General features: G+C 32.6%; 2 long non-coding RNA genes across 2 annotated transcripts; both read right to left on the bottom strand.

Annotated features, from left to right (window-relative positions):
- Positions 1-292: 292 nt before the first annotated feature.
- On the bottom strand, positions 293-943 carry LOC127902654 (uncharacterized). Its single transcript, XR_008055084.1, has 2 exons — positions 641-943; positions 293-552 (listed from the first exon to the last, which is right to left on the bottom strand). It is a non-coding gene; the product is annotated as an uncharacterized LOC127902654 (long non-coding RNA).
- A 4,169-nt stretch (positions 944-5,112) lies between these two features.
- LOC102618590 (uncharacterized) lies at positions 5,113-5,933 on the bottom strand. Its single transcript, XR_369837.4, has 2 exons — positions 5,558-5,933; positions 5,113-5,441 (listed from the first exon to the last, which is right to left on the bottom strand). It is a non-coding gene; the product is annotated as an uncharacterized LOC102618590 (long non-coding RNA).
- Between the last annotated feature and the right edge of the window lie 14,679 nt (positions 5,934-20,612).

Raw genomic sequence — 20,612 nt, 5'->3', positions numbered from 1 at the left:
ATTTAGCTAATGCACTAGCAGAGCATGATTATAGTCTTGCAGGTCTTACTTGTTAAGATAATTGAATTGATTCGTCACGTTTAGTTTTGGTTAAGCAAAGTTGTTAGTTAAGTTTGTTACTGATGCTGACATGGCAGCTGAGTTAGCTGAATCTGTTATACCGTTAGTCCAAACAAACACACTGCATGCATGCAGTGTGTGGGTAAATTAATCAAATGTAACCTTTGTATCTTTTTATCATAGAAAAAGATTTAAGAAGTTAAGAACACAAATCAATCTATTAATCAACAAATTAACACACAATAATTTTATTTATTTACTTTTTATGTTTTAGAAAGAGACAGTACATATTGAAACTAACACACACACATCCATATTCTTATTTTATTACACATAAAAATAAAAATAATATTTCATACACTTAACCAATGTAATCAAGATTTCTTCCATATTGAGGAACAACAAGAAAATCGAGATTATCGTTCACATTCTCCCCATCAACAATACCGGCCTGCCACATTTGAGGGACCCCCTCAAACCAATTGTTATTACCTGAAAATTTTAGGTTAGAAAACTTAATCATAAGTCTATATTAAGATACGAGTTATATATGATATTCAACTGGATTTAGCCGACAAACCTGCGCAAGGAGTTTCCATGTTCTTCAAGGTAATAAAAAAAGATCTCTACTCGCTTATGGTAACCGTAACCAAAACACAAAAGCAATTAAGTTGCCCTAACGCATTTATGCTCTGCGTGTAGTTTGATATAACGTGTATAAATATATATGTGAGTGTGTGAGGTAGCCGACGTGCCAAGGTCGGTGATTGGGAAGATTATAATAATAAATCAATACAAATATTGCCAACATATTATTGGGTGCCAGCAATAAAAGACAAATATTAAAGCGTATGGTTTTTGACTCCAAGGATCATTTGTCGGCAATCATTAATAAAAGACAAACTTTAACAATAGAGTTTCCTAAAGACAAACTTTAATAATAGGGGTGACAAAGAAATATATGTAAATTAATTTGATAAACACGTAATTTAGCCGGCTCCGTTTTAGGATGGCTCACATCCATGGCACATACCTTATTAATTTAGGTCTTGATTTTTGAACTTTTGTATGGTAAACTCTATTATTGAGTGCCAACAATAACAATTGAAAATGTAATTTTTGACCCCAATACGTCATCTGTTGGCAATCATTACTAAAAGACAAACCTTAATAATAGAGTTTTTTTTTTTTTCAAAATGTTGTTTTTATTTGGAAAATGTAGCAACAACGGCAAAAATGTGAATGCCTTCTAAAACATTGGTTTTTGGGCGGCTCACAAGTCACATCCATGCTACTACGTACCTTATTAATTCTTTTTTTTTTTTGATAATACGTACCTTATTAATTCAGGTCTTGATTTTTGAACTTTTGTATGGTAAAAGATTCATCAACATCAAATTAAATTCAATTGGTTCTAACACCTTTTCTTTTTTCTGTGTTATTTTGTTGACTTCATAAGAATTAATTCTAATAATTTTTCTGGATTAGCTAGTGGCTAAATTACAAAGAATTTCATATAATGTTTCCATGATTATTACTTTCCAATTGAATTTGGGCAACCAGTAGGTTTACTTGTACAGCCAAGCTGTATTTTGTAGAACGCAAGATGCTTCTTATCCAATCAAAAGGTAAAAATTCATTTCGATCTTCTACGTTATGTCATAATTTAAATACTTATTTAATTTTTATATTTTAATAAATATCTCAAAATACTCTTATAGATCCCACGTTTTAAAAATAATCTCAAAATGCTCATGTAATTAAATATGATTCTTACTCTTAGGCTCCGTTTGGTACAACTTATTAAATAGAGCTTATAACAGTAGAGCTTATAGCAGTAGAGCTTATACCAATGGAGCTTTTGGATAAAAAATTATTGGGTGTTTGGTTGCCAATAAAAAAAGTACTTTTGAAACATTAAACTGTGTGACATTTTTTATATTATCTATTTTTAGAAAAGCTCTATAACCTCTACTCCCAAAAGCTCAAATTTTGGGCTTATGCTAGTAGAGGTAAATTAGCTTATTTAAGCTAAAAAAACTCTACTAAAAAAATAACCAAACACCATAAAAATTTTAAAAAAGTGCTTATATGATTAAATAAGCATTTATGGCTCTTAAATAAGCCATACCAAACAGGCACTTACTTTTTTTCATTTTTTTACATATAATAATATCCTTCCAACAATATTCTTGACATTAATTAATTTACTTATAAAAAGTTAGTTAGTAAATTGGAATAATAATTTGAAGAACCAGTACTTTTTTGTACTTGTTGAATAATATTACTAGTAGCTATTTTATAAAAAAATTATTTACCCTATTAATCCTAAAAGTAAAATAAGAATATAAAAGCTTATGAAAACTTTTATATTACTTCCTAGGTTAATTTGATAAATTATTATATTTTTTATTAATATTCCTAAGAATATTGTTACAAGGTTACTATTATAAAAAAATAGAAAAAATAAAGGTAAGAATGTAACATATTTAATAGAAAGAGTATGTTGAGTTATATTTTTAAATATAAGGACCAAATGGATACTTAACTCAAAATATTGGAATTAAATGATCATTTACCCTCCAATAAAATAAATATAGTGCTTGCATCAGTCATTCAATGAGTATATGCAAATTAAAAAATTGTGCATTCACCTTTTATATTCGTACATTTTAAGCATATATAATTGATTAGTCTAATTATTATAGCTGCTCGAGCTTGTATCAGTTGTGTGTTGATTTCGATCCTTCAATTTTCGGTGGATTCAACTAATCATACTAAGGTCTTTTTCATTTTTCATTTTTTCTTGATTGTATTCCTTGATGAAATAGTAACCAGCAGAAAGAAAGTTGTAAATAAGGACATGCTCCTAGAAAGTACTTATAATGCCATTATCACGTTGATACGCACAATTTAAGAAACATAAACATCCTTAATTAAGGGAAAAAAAAAAGAAATCTATTGCTTATCTCAAGAGATAAAATTAAACTCAAACAAGTAACACGTAATAATAGTATTATTATTTTATTAATTAAATATAAAACAAAAAGTAAAATTGCACTTAACCAGTGACGAAGTGAGGTAGTGGAAGTGAAATTGATATGGTAGAAAATACTAGCTATCGTTTTAGTTCTAGACCAAGCCTATACGATTAGCTTATGCTCTAATTGAAGCGTGATTAGATCTTGTTCTAATCCAAACAACTCAATGAGATTCTTAATAACATGTTTAAGTGAGAAGTCTGGCTATTATTTTCATAACTTTAGCTTCAATTATTCAACGTGATTAGTTTACTAGGTTTCCTCTATTATAAATAAATAAATCTTGTTATTATTTTCATAACTTCAGCTTTAATTATTCAATAAAACTCTCTTTTTTATAATTTCCTTTGGGATTATAAAAAATGAAAGTACATTATAATTATAATAGAAATAAAAGATTAAGACACATATTATAATTGACTCTAATTAAAACAGAAAATCCAAAAATAATAAAAATTCTAGAATCTTAAAATAACTTTCTACATTAACCAGTAGTCTGACCTACTTGAAAATTTTGATTTGCGATCTCATCATCAACAATATTGACCTACTTGAAACCCTCTTACCAATCATTAAAAATTTCATATTTGATAGAAGAATTAAACATAAATGCATGTAATCCGAGTATAATGAGACGCAACATTAAACGTTACAGCCTGAGTATGGATGCATAAATTTGATGGGTAGAAGGAATCTGTTTGGTTGGCCTCGGGGCTGTGATTCTTAATTCAGATATGTGGAGAGGTGATGGTAGCTGGTGAAACTTTTTAGAAACAATATATAAAGAAGGTGAATTTGACTCTTATTAATTCATGAGTATAAAGTTTCAATTTGTATAAATATTTGAAACATGAAAAAGGAAATAATGCAATTGACATAATTCAAAAATAATGATTGATAGCAGTGATTCAATCTTTTTTTATGTTGATTTACAATCAATTTTACTTAATTGGCAATTAAGATTGACACAATCAATTATTTAATTGTTTGTTTCGATTCTATCCGTATTGTCTGATTCTTATCGGCTTGTGTTGACCAAATTTCTTATCTTGATGAGGTTGATATAGCTGAAGCTAAGGCTATGCGTTTTGGTTTAAGATTAGCTAATTAAAGAACTTCGATTATCTCCTTTGCCGCCTGACTGTAGTTCACAACCGGTTTTGGGGTGATTTCTTCTTCTCACTTGGATTTATTTTGGTCTATCTCTGAGGTCCAATTGCTTCTTGCCTAAGTGGCTTCTATCCAGTGCCAGCATATTTTTAAAAGGTGTAATATATAATTTAGCTGATGCACTAGCAAAGCATGCTTGCCGTCTCGCTGACCTTACTGTCCGAATGGAAGATCATTAGAAAAGGACAAACTATAATAGATAATAGAGGCTTTTCTTACTTTTGGAAAATGTGGCTTTTGATTTTATAATTACTTTCATGTGGTGAAAAAGATTCTTCAACAGCCTACTAAAATTCAAGTTTCTAACACCTTTTATTTTTCATGTCTTATTTTGTTCATTTCATAAAAATTAATTCTAATTTTTTTTTATTAGTCAGTGCCAAAATTATGAAGAAACAAAATTTAATATAATTTTTCTCCGATTATTGAACTTTGCAATAGCAATTGTGCAACCACTGGGTTTTAATTCTGCGGTCAGGCTATGTTTTACAGAACGCAAAATGACCCCTTAAGCGAAAAAACAAATGTAGTGCTTGCATCCATCATTCAGCAATGACTATATATATGCAAATAAAAAAATAAAAAATGGTCAATGTTATTAGTAGCAGATTAGCGTAATTATTAGTAGCAGCTCCTACTCGTAAATAATGTGCCTTGTTTTCCATCCTGAAAATCTTTGGTGGATTCATGTTATTGCTTGAAAATCACCAGAGAGAAAGTTGTAATTAAGAACATGCGTTTAAAAGAAGAGAGAACTTTATAATGGCATTATCGTGCTGATGCACACAATTTAGGAAACAAAAACATTAAAGAAGAAAGAGAGTATAATTAATTACACTAATTAGGCCTAAGCAGACGATTTTATCTTATATTATCACATGATAATTTCATTTAACTATCATGATTGGACAAGTACATGGATACAAACAAAGATAATCTCTTGTACAAGAGATCTTTGTAATAGAACTAAACCAAATGGATAATATTTATCCTTTTATTTAATCAAATAAAACATAAAGAGTAATACTATATTCATTACTTAACCAGTATAATTAGGATTTCTCCCATTTTGTGGGACAACAATAAGTTCAAGATTTTCAGTTGCAATCTCACTATCAACAATACTAGAACCTGGCGGATAAGGGACAATAACCTCTAACCACGCATTACCTGAAAAATTTATTGAGATTAGAATATTGAATCTTACTATAAAAATTACTTCACAAATACACATGTTAAATAAGAAATATATATGATATTCAACTGAAGTTGTTCTAAAATTAAACCTGCGCAAGGAGGAGTTTCCATATTCTTCAAATCAGAAAAGATCTCTGCTACTGCTATCTTCAGGAGTATTCAATTGTGAGTATTTTTGCTTGAGCAAGTTCTTGCTTCTGGTTTGGTGCGATATTTATAGAAGCTTCAAGTAGCCGACGCCCAACGGTGCCAACACAGGTGATTGTGACGTAGGAAAACAAATCATAATGCGTGGTACAGGTAACAGATGGGCAAGACTAACGGGATCAACGGCTAAACTTTTTTCGTACACAAATTGTCGATTAATAGAGGACTCTGGTTAAATGATTGCAATATGTGCTAAACATAGTCTGGTCCACAAAATAAATAATTGTGAAAAAGAAGACAAACAAGGTAATTAAATACCAATACTAACAATCAAACAGCCATTGGCCCTAGGCCCGGTGGTTGGGCTGCGTGAGGGTAGTGGTTCAAATTCCTACAAAAGTATTGTGAGAATTAAATATTTATAAGTTCTTCTCTCTTGTAAAATACGAATGGATAACAGTTATAAATATTTGTGTAATATAATAATGTGGTGCGTAACCAATATTAAAAAAAAAAAAATACCAACAACCAAACAAAGGCCAAGTGATAGTGCGTGGTATAGATAACAGATCGGTAAGATTAACGGCTACATATGCTACACATTATTGTAGACAAACCTATTTGATCAATTCGAGCATCTGGAGGCTATAGAACTGCACTTACTCAACACTCGTTTTATTTATTAATTTTCTTTCTCAGGAAGATACAAAATTAAAAATTTTTAATTCGCAAATCAATCAGTCAAATAGTGGATTGAATATGGATTGGGTCAAATCCGCATTGGATCCGCAAATATATGGATTTGATTTAAATTGAGTTTCACTAATCCGTGGATTGGATTGGATTGAAAATTTATAATCCGTAAAATCTTGAATCGGATATGAATTAATGTCCAATCCGCAAAATCCGATCCGCGAACACCCCTACCAAATATGCTACGTGGGTGCAGCTTTCTCTGATAAAACTTTAGTTTCAAAAGATATATCATCCCAGCGAGGAGTTTTCTATTTTTTACTTTTTTTTCCTTCCAATACACATTTCACAACATCACATGAATTAGGTACATTATTTTTTTAATTCAAAATTAAAAATTACTCAATGTTCTTATTTTTCGGTGGATTTGGGTGTCACTGTATGTTGTAAGGTTGTTTTTTTTTTGGTAATTATATTACAAAATTTATTGAGTTATTTAGTCTTTTCTATTGTCATTAAAATAATGCTTTAAGATTATTTTAAATAATTATCAAATTATGTACTTATAAAATTTGAAAACTAATTGGGTGCATAAATGTTATATTTTATATAAAATATTAAAAGATGGGGCTATTTGAACCTCCAAATTTCTCCCTACACCCATCTTAAAAAATAATTTATTATTATAATTAAAATTAAAAATTTCAAAACCTCTCTAACATCGCGAACCTGAAATCTCAATTTCAATTTTTTGGCAGTCAATTCTTTCTTTTATCAATAAATCAAACTATTTTTTTTTTCTTTTCTTAGATTTGTTGTTTCAAAGATGAATATTAAACCTAAAGAAACTTTTATAATTTTATTGGTTGGCAAAAATTTATTGAAATTCATTCTTTAATCATGGGTTTTGTTTCTCCCAATTTGAAACAGCTTTTCAAAATTAGTTTGAGAACTTGATAACCAAGCATCCATGTTTACTTGGAGTTGAAAGAAAAAGCATGGGGTAATTGATGTGAAAGTGATGATGAATTAGGAGAGAAAGAAAAACAGGGTTCGTTAAGTAATTTTATGAAAATTATTTTAGAATTAAAAATTTAATTTAAATAGAGGGTTCAAAGAAGAAATTAGTAGATTCAAATATAAAATACTGCTGTTTATTCTTGGGCAATTTTGGTCTTGACTTCTTTGAAATATTTTGCTCCATAAAACTAATTTGCATGAAGCTTAGATAGCTACAAATATAGTTAAAATAATTTCTACGTTTCTGCAAGGTGTGTTTCTCCGGAACTTGAGGAGAAACAACAGTTGAAAGCATTTTCATGAAATTGTGAAGTAGATGGAAGCAACTTTACAGAAGCGATTGGGGAGCTAATGACGTGTTCAAAATGCGTTGTATTTGAATTTCGAAGGGTAATGCGGTAAAACTGAAAGTGGCATGGCTGTAATTACAGTAAATATAATGTACATTGAAGATATTTAAGTCAAATAAGAAATGGACAAGAAGTTATGAGTAAAATATAGATAAAGGAAAATGCAAGGGATACGTGTCCTAACACTCTTGTGTGTAGAGAAAGACGAGAGAAAGATGAGATAAATTTATCATTTTTCTCTTTATACATTCGCTTTCTCTTTCCTTTTTTCTCATCTTTCTCTCAACTTTTTCTCATCTTTCTCTACACTTAGCATTTTTTTTAATAGATCACATGCATGTAGTGGCGCCAATAATTTTAAAAAAATTAATGCTTAAATTCAAAATGATGAAAAGATGGTTGAATAATTACAATTGACAGACAATTGTTTTCATGGGTAAAGGATATTGTAGTGAGCAAGACTCCGCTTCGAGATTGCCGCTGCCATTTCAAATTCATATAACGTTCTCGGTTTTGCTCTGCTTAGACTGTGAGAAGTCTTTATTTCTGTTGTTTATTTTGATATTTTACTGCAGGTTTCTGGGTTGCATTTTATGCATTGGCAGCATTGCTAGCTTTTGCTAGGTTTATTTTCTACTTATTTGTTCTTTTTATGAGGGATAAAGTTTATTGCGTCCCCACTTAAGTGATATTTCCTCTGTTCTTTTTAATGAAATCCTCTCCGTACCACCGAGCTTTACAAAAAAAATAATAGATTTAACATTATAGGTTCTCAGCCAGCCGCGTAAGTGGCCTGATAGAATAACCATGCGTGAGCCTGAGATATTCTGGAAATGAAAATTTCTTATTCCCATTTTTCTTAAAAAAAATTACTTTTCATTCAAATTTTTCAATTTCCTTTTTTTTTTTACCCAAAAGGAAACTTAAAATTGAAGTCATGAAATCTTATTATTAGTTTTTTCTTTTATAAACTTTTAACAGTCCGAGGGACATCCATGTTCTGATATAAGTTGGTTGCGTAAAATGAGTAGGATTGAAGGTATAATATACCTTTGATCCCTAGGAGTCGGCTATAATATATGACGTTTACACAAATCTAATAATTCTAGATAATAACTGAATATAATTTTTGACTCGATGCATGGTTTGTCGGCAATAATTTAATTACAAGACAAACTAATAGCTATTAACACAGTATTTCTTTCAAAATATCATCACCAAATACGCCACATCGGTGCGGAGATTTTTTCTGATAAAATATTTATTTTCATAAGATATAGCATCCCAGCGAGGAGTTCTCTGTGAAAATCGTTTTTTATTTTTTTCTCCTTTTTTTGTTTTACTTTAAATATGTTAGAAAATTGGTTGGTGCAGCAGGACCGCAGCTAAAATAAATTTGGAAATAAAATAAAGAATAAGCACACTAGAGGACACCAGAAATTACGTGGTTCGGCTTTTAGCCTACATCCACGGGCGAAGACAGAAGGAAATATTTTACTAGTGAAAAGGAGTTACAAGTATTGTAGTATTTTAGCTCACTACCCAAAACTCCAATACACCCAAACTCTCAAATCACTAAAATAAGAGCTTATAAATGCAAGCTCTTAAACTCTCTCTCAACTCCCTTAATTGCTCTCAAAAATGGAATGAATAAGCTCTTCAATTTCACTTGTATTTATAGCAAAATCAAGGCCAAGGAAGTCAAAGCCATGGATATTAAAAACTCCTTCAAAACCATGTTCATCAAAACTTGGTGGGTAAAATCCATGTTCAAGTTTCAAAGCCATGTGCCACTAATCTTTGTTTATGCCAAGCTTCTAGATGTATTCTAGATGCAGCCATGCCAAACTTTGACATTCTCCCACTTGGAGATTAAATTGAAAAACAATCAATCTCCACACCATCCTTTCTACTTCGCCATAATCATGTTGCCTACGTTTCTGCTAGGCCACAAGAGGATCTACTCCAGACAAACTTATCAGTATTTATTGGCTTGGTCAAAACATCTGCTAGGTTCTCTTTAGTATGGATTTTCTGTAAATCCACACTTCCATCTTCCACTACTTCTCGAACGAAGTGATACTGAACTCCTATGTGCTTTGTCCTGGAATGAAAGGCTGGATTCCTTGCAATGTGCAAGGCACTCTGACTGTCACAAAACACAGAAATTTTCTGTTGTTTGTGCCCGAGCTCCTCCAATAATCTTTGTATCCAAATAGCTTCCTTGCAAGCTTGTGTAGCTGCCATGTACTCTGCTTCTGTTGTAGATAATGCCACAACGGTCTGCAGTTTCGAAACCCAGCTTACAGCTGCTCCCGCAAGTGTAAACACATAACCAGTAGTGGATTTCCTTTTATTAAGATCTCCTGCAAAATCTGAATCCACATAACCCCTGACAGTAAACTCTGATCCTCCATAACATAATGCAACATCTGAAGTTCCTCTGATGTATCTCAGAATCCTCTTCACAGCTATCCAATGCTCTCCACCAGGATTCGCCATGTATCGACTGACTGCTCCCACTGCTTGTGCAATGTCCGGTCTTGTACATATCATAGCGAACATTAAACTTCCCACTGCTGATGCATACGGTACTCGAGACATCTCCTTCCTCTCTGCTTCATTGCTAGGACACATACTTGAGGATAATTTGAAATTAACAGGAAGTGGGGTAGAAATTGACTTACAATCTTGCATGTTGAAGCGTCGCAAGATTTTCTTCAAGTAGTTCTTCTGTGAAAGCCAAATCTTCCTGTTATTTCTGTCTCGGTGAATTTGCATCCCTAGAATCTTGTTTGCTGGTCCCAAGTCCTTCATTTCAAACTCCCTAGCCAACTGTGCCTTCAATTCTTGGATTAGATCTTTGTTGGGACCTGCTACCAACATGTCATCCACATACAACAGCAAAATAATGAAATCATTATCTTCAAACATTTTGTAATATACACAATGGTCTGAGCTTAGTCTGTTGTATCCAAGGCTCATAATGAAGGAATCAAATCTCTTATACCAACACCTCGGCGCCTGTTTGAGACCGTATAGAGATTTGTTCAACTTGCAAACCAAGTTCTCCTTTCCTGTTTCTGCAAAACCTTCTGGTTGGAGCATATATATTTCTTTTTCAAGTTCTCCATGAAGAAATGCAGTTTTCACATCCAACTGCTCAAGATGTAAGTCAAATGTAGCACACATTACCAAGACTACTCTGACTGTTGTGAGTCGAACCACCGGCGAAAATATCTCGTTGAAGTCAATACCTTCTTTCTGAGCATATCCTTTCACCACCAATCTCGCACGATACCGCTCCACTTGATCATTGCCATCACTCTTGATCTTGTAGACCCATTTGTTTCCAATGGCTTTTCTTCCACGTGGTAGTGGTATAAGTTCCCATGTCTTGTTCTTGTGTAGAGCTTCTATTTCTTCCTGCATTGCTGTCATCCACAAAGCAATATCTGAGCTTTCTAAAGCTTCATGGAAAGTTGATGGCTCTCCATCCTCCGTTAGAAGAAAGTATGCGACGTTAATCTCTGTGACATACTCCGAGTGCCACGCCGGCGGTCGTCTCTCACGAGTTGACCAACGAACTTCTGTAGCCTCAGACTCGACTGGTTCTTGTTCTTCGTGCTCTGGTGCTGCTTCCGAAGAATCTGAATCTTCTGGATTATTTTCGACATATACCGGCACAGTCTTTGATTTTTCTTTTGTAGTGCCATCATCCTCATCTCTCATTTGCAGTTGATCTTCTACAAAGATAACATCTCTGCTGATGATGATCTTGTGGGCAGTGGGGTCCCACAGATGATACCCCTTTACTCCATCAGCATACCCCAAGAAGATACATCTTCTAGATTTTGCATCCAGCTTTGTTCTTTCTTGGGCATTGTACATCACGTACACAAGACATCCAAATGCATGTAGGTAGGAATAATCAGCTGGCTTTCCAGTCCACATCTCCATCGCCGTCTTCAACCCAATCATTGTAGATGGTGATCGATTTACTATATAACAGGCAGTTTTGGCTGCTTCTGCCCAGAATGAATTGGGTAGACCAGCAGTCCTCAACATAGCTCTTATTTTTTCTGTAAGAGTTCTGTTCATCCGCTCTGCCACTCCGTTTTGTTGAGGAGTGTATGCCACCGTGAACTGCCTCTGAATACCTTCTTGCTTATAGAAAGCAAGAAACTCGCCGTCTGTATATTCTCCACCATTATCTGTCCTCAAACACTTGATCTTTTTACCAGATTCAAGTTCCACCCGCGCTTTGTATTCTTTAAACACAGGAAATACATCTGACTTTTTCTTAATCGGATACACCCAACATCTTCTGGAATAATCATCAATGAAAGTCACCATGTACTTTACACCTCCCATGGATATATCCGGTGATTCCCAAACATCAGAATGAATCAAGTCTAGAATGCATTTACTTCTAGCAATAGATCTACTAAATTTTAATCTATGCTGCTTACTTGTAACACAATGCTCGCAAAATGGTAAACTTACCGATTTGAGCCCCGGAAGCAATTTTCGCTCAGAGAGAATCTTCAAGCCTTGTTCTGACATGTGGCCTAGTTTGAGATGCCACATCATCGTTGATTCTTCTCCATTTGATGCGACACACGCATCAGCCTCCTGTAGTGTTTCTGCTCTAAGCATGAATAGATTAGCACCGATCTTTTCTGCCTTCATCAATACAAGCGCGCCTTTAACGATCTTCATAATTCCATTCTCCACATGAGTTTTGCACCCATGACTATCCATTTGTCCTAAAGACAATAGATTTTTCTTCAGGCCGTTGACATGTCGTACCTCTCCAATTGTGCGAATTGTACCATCAAACATTTTTATTTTGACAGTACCAATACCAGCGATCTCCAAGGCATGATCGTCACCCATATATACAGATCCTCCTGAGATAGGTTCATATGTGTGGAACCATTCTCTCCTAGAGGTCATGTGCCAGGTAGCTCCTGAGTCTATAAGCCAGACATCAGACAGTCGTTTTCTGCCTTCTGAAACAGTTGTTGCCTCACTGTAGAGTATTTCGCCATCATTCGAGGTACTTGCTACACACCCCTGAGCATTTGATGACTCAGGTTCTTTGCCCTCTCTTCTCTTCTGGTTACTCCAACACTCTTTCTTGACGTGCCCTTTCTTGCCACAGTTGTAGCATTTAACATTCTTCTTACTTCTGGATTTTGATCTACCCTGATTTTGACTCCCACTGGGGCCACGTTCCGTTGATCTCCCTCTCGTCACCGATAGCGCTTCTGCTTGCTGCGAACTTGCTTGTCTGTTTTCCTTATTTTTTCGCCTGCTCTCCTCATTTAATACGGAGGCTGCAACATCGTCGAAAACTAGACCCTCCACTGGATTGTTGTTCGTCAGGTTGATGATGAGTTGATCATACGAATCTGGTAGACTTTGAAGTAGAAGCTCTGCACGTTCATTTTCCTCTATATTATGACCCAACGTTGCGAGTTGTGAAAATAGAATCTTCAATGTGTTGATGTGGTCGGTCACCATTGTAGATTCCGCCATTCGAAGAGTATAGAGTTTTCTCTTCAAAAAGATTTTGTTGTGTAGTGACTTGGCCTCGTACAATTTTGTGAGAGTATCCCAAATTTCCTTCGCCGTATTTTTCTCTGCCACACTAGATAATACTCCATCCGCAAGTGCCAAGTGTAGATCAGAAATGGCATTGCCGTCTACCTCGTTCCACTTGTCATCAGTTATCTCCATGGGCCTTTCTCCAATTGCTGCCAAGCAATTATTTTTCCTCAATACAGCTTTCATCTTCATTTTCCACAACGAAAAATTATTTCCGTTAAATTTCTCAATTTCATACTTTGCCGCCATTTTGTTGATAAATACTGCACACAAGCTAGTATACCACCTTGAATAGTTGTGAGTATGTGTGAGAATGCACACCAGGAAAGTTCCCAGGAAAGACTGGAGGGGTCACAATGGTCCCACTTAAAACCCAGACTCCTTAAGCTCTTATCGCCTTTGTGACAGAACTTTCCTAGACATGTACAAAATCACACAGTTGCTTTACTCACACCACTATTCCCTGCTTTGCACCGTAAAATTCTTGGATCGCTTCCACCGTTTCACGTGAATAGTACCGTATACGTGAATAGTGCCGTATACGTGAATAGTACAGTATACCGTATACGTGAATAGTACCGTACGCCGTATACGTGAATAGTTCCATACGCCGTATACGTGAACAATTCCCAACTCCAAAAATACAACCAATAGCTCTGATACCACTGTTAGAAAATTGGTTGGTGCAGCAGGACCGCAGCTAAAATAAAATTGGAAATAAAATAAAGAATAAGCACACTAGAGGACACCAGAAATTACGTGGTTCGGCTTTTAGCCTACATCCACGGGCGAAGACAGAAGGAAATATTTTACTAGTGAAAAGGAGTTACAAGTATTGTAGTATTTTAGCTCACTACCCAAAACCCCAATACACCCAAACTCTCAAATCACTAAAATAAGAGCTTATAAATGCAAGCTCTTAAACTCTCTCTCAACTCCCTTAATTGCTCTCAAAAATGGAATGAATAAGCTCTTCAATTTCACTTGTATTTATAGCAAAATCAAGGCCAAGGAAGTCAAAGCCATGGATATTAAAAACTCCTTCAAAACCATGTTCATCAAAACTTGGTGGGTAAAATCCATGTTCAAGTTTCAAAGCCATGTGCCACTAATCTTTGTTTATGCCAAGCTTCTAGATGTATTCTAGATGCAGCCATGCCAAACTTTGACAAAATATACATTCAATATCACATGAATTAGGTATACTAGTTTTTTTAATTTAAATTTAAAAATTACTAAATATTCATAGTTTTCTCTTTTTTAATTTAAAATTAAATGTTACTTCATGTTCATAAAATTAAAAGTTACTTAAAAGTTTCTTGATGCATTAGTGGCTAAAATTATGAATAACTAATATTTAACATTATTTTTCTCTGGTTATCGAACTTTACAATTGAAATTGTGTAACTGGTAGGTAAGTTTAATTGTACAAATGTAAAGCCAGCATCTGTCATTAAACAATTAGTATTTAAGAATTAAAAAATTGTCACCTTTTATATTTATGCGTTGTAAGCATGTATAATTGATTAATCTAATTATTTGTAGGTGCTCGTGCTTGTATCAATTGTGTCACCTTTTATAATCTTTGGTGGATTCATCTTACTGAGGTCTTTTTTTATCTATTCTTTTTCCTTTGACAGTAACTAAGAACATACTTTTGAAACAAGAGAGAAAGTTACAATGGCTTTATCACACTGATACACATAATTTAAGAAACAATAAACATTCTTAATTAATTATAAAGATCTTAATTGCCCTGTAGCTGCAATAATTAGCTAACTAATACATAGAATTTGTTTAACAAAAACATTAAAGAAATTAATTACATTAATTTGGACAAGCACGCGATTTTATTTTTATTGTCAATCGATTTTTTTATTTATCATGATAGAAAAAGTATACGGACACAAACAAAAATAATCTCTTGTATAAGAAATCCTTGTGACTAAACCGAACCTATACTCACCCGATCGATAATATCCATCATTTTATTTAATCATAATATAACACAAAAGAATAATATTATGTACATTGAATTAACCAGTGTGATCAGATTTTTTTTTTCAAATTGAGCAACAACAAGAAGTTTAAAATTTTCAATTGCAATCTCACCATCAACAATATCGGGGTGGACACTGGAAAATTTCATTTATATTAGAATATTTTGTTCTTACGACAAAATTGTTTCATAAATACACGTATGTTTAAATAAGAATTATATATGATATTCAACTGAAGTTGTCCTAAAATTACACCTGCGCAAGGAGTAGTTTCCATATTCTTCAGATCAGAGGAAAGATCTCTGCTACTGTAGCTTCGTGTATTCAAAACTAACTCGTGTGTTTAAAACAATGTATTTATGCTTGAGCGAGTTCTTGCTTCTGGTTTGGTATGATATGTAGAGAAGATTCAAGTAGCCGGCGCCCAATGGTGCCAACAAGATCAACCGCTAAAGTTTTATTACAATTGTCATGAAAAAGGACTATGGTTAAATGATTGCAATATGCGGTAAACAAGGTAACAGAATAAAAAATGGTAGAAAAGAAAACAAAGTAACTAAGTACCATTACCAACTATCAAACAAAAGCAAAGTATATGGTATAGATAACAGATGACTCAGATTAACGGCTAGGTATGGTACACATTATCGCAGACAAACCCATTTGATCAAGTCAAGCATCTAGGATAGTTTATAGAACTGCACTTATTCAACACAAGACTTTATTTATTGATTTACTTTTTTAGGAAGATACAGTACATTTATAGAACTAAAAATCTCTTATACATCTAAGAGATTTTAATTAAAGGACACACAAAAAATTGACCGGTAATTATAATACTTATCTTTTTATTTAATTAAACATAACATAAAGTAACTACGACATTGCACTTAACCGGTATGATCAGGATTCCTTCTGTATTGAAAAACAATAAGAAGATCAAGATTATCATCTATCATCTCATCATCAACAATGCTTGGTCTATACAAATATTTACCCTCCGATCATTCGTTTCTATCTGAAAATTTCATGTTAAAAAAAAAATTAACCATAAATGGCATATATATCAAAATGAGAATTAGAAATGCCATCCAAGTGATGTTGGCCCAAAAACCTGCGTACGTAGTTTCCATATTCTTGAAATCAGAAAAGATCTATTATGCCTCTGGTGAACCGTAATCGAACTTAAAGAGCTTTTGCGAGTTCTTGATACTGGTTTGATATAAAAACACATGTATATATAGAGAATGAAGCTGCCCACTGTGCCTAGGTAGGTGTGATTGGGCTTGTTAATGCCTGCAATTAATTAATTGTAGATATTTAGCATGGGTCCCGTGGCTGACTCGTTAACTAAGAATTACATGCAGATGCTAATGGGTAAATTTCTTTTACCCTTAATTAGGATAACATTTTTCAATTTATTCTTCTAAAGTCTAAAAATATTAAAATATATTGTATTAAAATATGTGTTATATTTGTGTGTGTATGTGTGTGTTTATATATATATATATATAAACTCTTCAACCCCGAAGCTGATTATATAAACTAATAAAAGAGATCCTGCGTTTTGGGCCATTGGACTTGAATCCAATGGTCTATTTTTTTTAATTTATTTTCAAATATGTACACCCACTTATGAGGTTTTAAGTGAATTGTTTTAACTAAGCCTTTATAAAAAAAAAATGGTGGTAAAATACGTGTATCAATTATATTATAAACGTTAGTCATTTAAGATCAATTATACTATTCAATAACCTATGAACAAGAGCACAATTATTCTAGAAAATTAAAAATAATACTGGATGAATACAATAATATTTTCAAAAGGAAATAAGAAAACTAAATAATAAATCTATTTAAGAGGAGAATATAAAGATGAAACCTCTAAATTGGAGATGAAATGACCAATCAACTTTGATGGCTTGAGACTTTAAGCAATGACTAATGATTATGGAAAGCCAAAAAAAAAAAAAAAAAGAGGAACGGTTGAATTTTTTTTTTTTTTTTTTGGCCTAGTAATGTGTTTATTGTGTCATTGTTTTAGGAGAAAAAAATTTTAATGGATAAGTAAAAAAAATAGTTTTTTTTTAAGATTTTTTAATTAAACTAACATTTCACTCACCGTAAGTGAAAATCAATACATCATCACATGTAGTACAGATATAGAATTATACAAATGATCTCAATAGATACAATTGCAAGTACCAATTGGTTGAATCTTATTAATTCTAACATTATATAGAGATTTTCACATATTAAAACTATTAATTTTTAGATAGGAATTTGGTAATTTATTTAGGAAAAGATAATTCTAAAATAACATTAAAATAATAAAAAACCTATAATTATGATTGAGTTAGATATATATAATTTCTCTCTCTCTCTCTCTCTTTCCTCCCCCCCCCCCCCAAAAAAAAGAGAACTTAGAATTGAAGCGATTAAATCTCAACTGAAAACCAATTATACTGTTCATGATCGACAAACAATATTTTTGATATTTTCTTTTATATAATTTTGACAATTTCAGGCAATGCCAAGAAATAACTAAAAGACTACTTTAATTTACAAATGAAACTATATTTTGGATGTCAAAACAAAAGAATTGTTTCGCTGTACGCATGAAATTATACCTATCTTGCATGCTGATGCGTTCTTTTAACCAAAATGGAAGTCCATAAACTAAACTCATACTCAAAAACTGAGGGACGTGTGATAATAATTCTCAACGCCCCAATCATATGCATGCAGGCCCGTCTTTTTACTTTGATTTATTGCTTTTGTCTCGTGCTTTAATTGTTGCTTTTTCATTTATAACCTTATTCGATCAGTTTCAATTAGATTTTGAGGCTCAAAGTTCAACAATAACAAACAATGTGGTTGTTTAAAGAAATTAATAAAATTTATGTTTTAGCAAGAAAATAAATCTAAAATCCCCGAGAGTCGGCTATAAAATTTGACCAAAAAAATAAAAAAATGCTAAATCTCGAAGAATCAGCTATAAAATCTGACATAGCTTTACATAAAAGTAGATGACACCTGAATTTAGCTTTTGACACAATCCATAGCTTGTCGGCAATAATTTAATTACAAGACAAACTAAATTAACACGTTCTTTTCTTTCAAAATATCATTTCATTTGAAAAATGCAGGTGTCTTCTGAAACAGTTTTTAAGGGGTGACTCACCCTCCCCTCGCGGAATCAACGCTTGTCCTGCAGCACATTTTTTGACATTTACTCACGGCAAACAGTTTTGTCTCTTGCCACATGGGTGGAGCTTTTTTTTTCCAATAAAATTTTTACTTTCAAAAGATATATCACCGGCGAGGAGTTCTCTGAAAAAAAAAAAGCTTAAAGTTTTCGGAATCTTTATTAACTTTGTATTTTTTTTTAAATATACATTTCAATAATTATCAATTACGTATTTATAAAATTTAAAGACTAATTGGGTGCATATAATGTTAAATTTTACATAAAATATTAGAGGATGAGCTATTTGAACACAATAAATTTTTCTTTACATCTGTATAAAAAATATTTTATTATTAAAATTAAAATTAAAATTTTCAAAAATTTCAAAATCATCTTTCTCTGATTTTCCCTCGCTACCATCATAAACCTAAAATTTCAGTTTCTTTTTTTTTATTCTATTCTTTTCTTAATAAATCAAACTATATTTCTTTCTTCATAAAACCTTTTTCTTCTCATACTTGAATACTTGGAGATGTTTGTAAAATGTGTTTGTTATATTTTTGTAATATTTGTGTGATTTGTATTAGTTTTAGAATACTATAAATACCCTTAGGCTTTTTGTAAGCATCAAGTGAAGAGTAAAAAATTAGAAGAAAGAAACAAGGGAGAGCCGCGAGTGTTATAGAATTTCTCTTGTGAAATATCAAAAGTCCTTTAGGTTTAATAAATTCTAAAAACTACTTACATAGTTTCCGTTTTGTGCAGTTTAGTCCTCTTTAGTTCTCATCACAGTGCGTATGTGTGTTTGTGATCTGAATGCACATTTTTTTAATTTTGCATACAATCATTGCTGAGTGATGCATGCAAGCATTACATTTCTTTGTTGAACAATGCATAAGATATCATTAATTTTGCATTTTGCAAAACACAGCCTGCCGGCTGCACAATTAAGCCTACTGGTTGCACAATTCCAATTATAATCTCTCTAATTGTTAGCTGCAAAGCAAAGAAAATTTGTAGGAAATTATCGATAATGTCAGAAATAATAAATCAACACTAAAACAACCCTTTAAATAAACATTTGATGTTATGTATGATAAAAAGTTATATATACTACATGGGCTTCTTAGCTATTCGATTGTTTGTTAATTTCCTCATCTCATTCCATATTATAAAGAATTGATTCGTTGAACAATTTTTTTTTAAAAAAAAAATTTGTCATCAACCCGAACGTATTAGTTGTTACTAACGCAAACAGTTTAATAATCGCAGACACCGAGATTAAATATTATTTTTAAAAAAACTAGTATTTTATTCAAATTTACGAGCGTTACAAGGTAAAAAAAAGAAAAAGTGGAAACCTAAGTGGCCGAAATTTTTATTGAAACCCGTCTGAATTGTAATGATTGATGACAAACAATGCGTCCTTTGCTAATGATTTTATTGATTCTTATTTTGGATCAGGCTACGGTATAATTGTGGTACCGTACCACAGTTGCATCCAGCCGTTAGATGCGCTTAAATTGGTGGGGTTCATTAACATCCAACGGTTGAATGCAACTGTGACACGGTACCACAGTTACATCACAGGTTTCCCTCTTATTTTTATATAATATTGTCAATCTTATAATACTTTTGCGATTGGATAAATATGTTTAGAACTTAAACGAAATGGACGTCTGCTCTTATTTCAATTATTAAATTCTTTTTCGGCCGTGCATGAGCCTGAGATAGTTATGAAATGAAAAATTCATTCTCTCCCTCTATGTTTTTTTTCAAAAAAAGAAAACTTAGAATTGAAGTGATGAAATCTTAACTGAAAGCCATTTATATTGTTCATGATTGACAAATAATGGGTTAACCTACGTTTACGATATTATTGATAGTTTGTTTTATATAATTTTGACAAATTGAGGAAGTGCCAAGAAAGGACTAAAAGACTACTTTAATTTACAAATTAAAACTATATTTTGGACAGCAAAACAAAAGAATTGTTTCGGTGTACGCATGAAATTATACATATCTTGCATGTTGGTGCGTTCCTTTTACATTTCCAATCTGTCTACGCTTGTTATTGAAGTCCATAAACTAAACTCATACTCAAAGGCTGTGAGATAATAATCCTCAACAC

This window comes from Citrus sinensis, chromosome 5 (genome assembly GCF_022201045.2).
Source record: "Citrus sinensis cultivar Valencia sweet orange chromosome 5, DVS_A1.0, whole genome shotgun sequence".
Taxonomy (NCBI): domain Eukaryota; kingdom Viridiplantae; phylum Streptophyta; class Magnoliopsida; order Sapindales; family Rutaceae; genus Citrus; species Citrus sinensis.
Note: the sequence above shows the minus strand (reverse complement) of the source record. Positions and strands in the feature narration are given on the sequence as shown.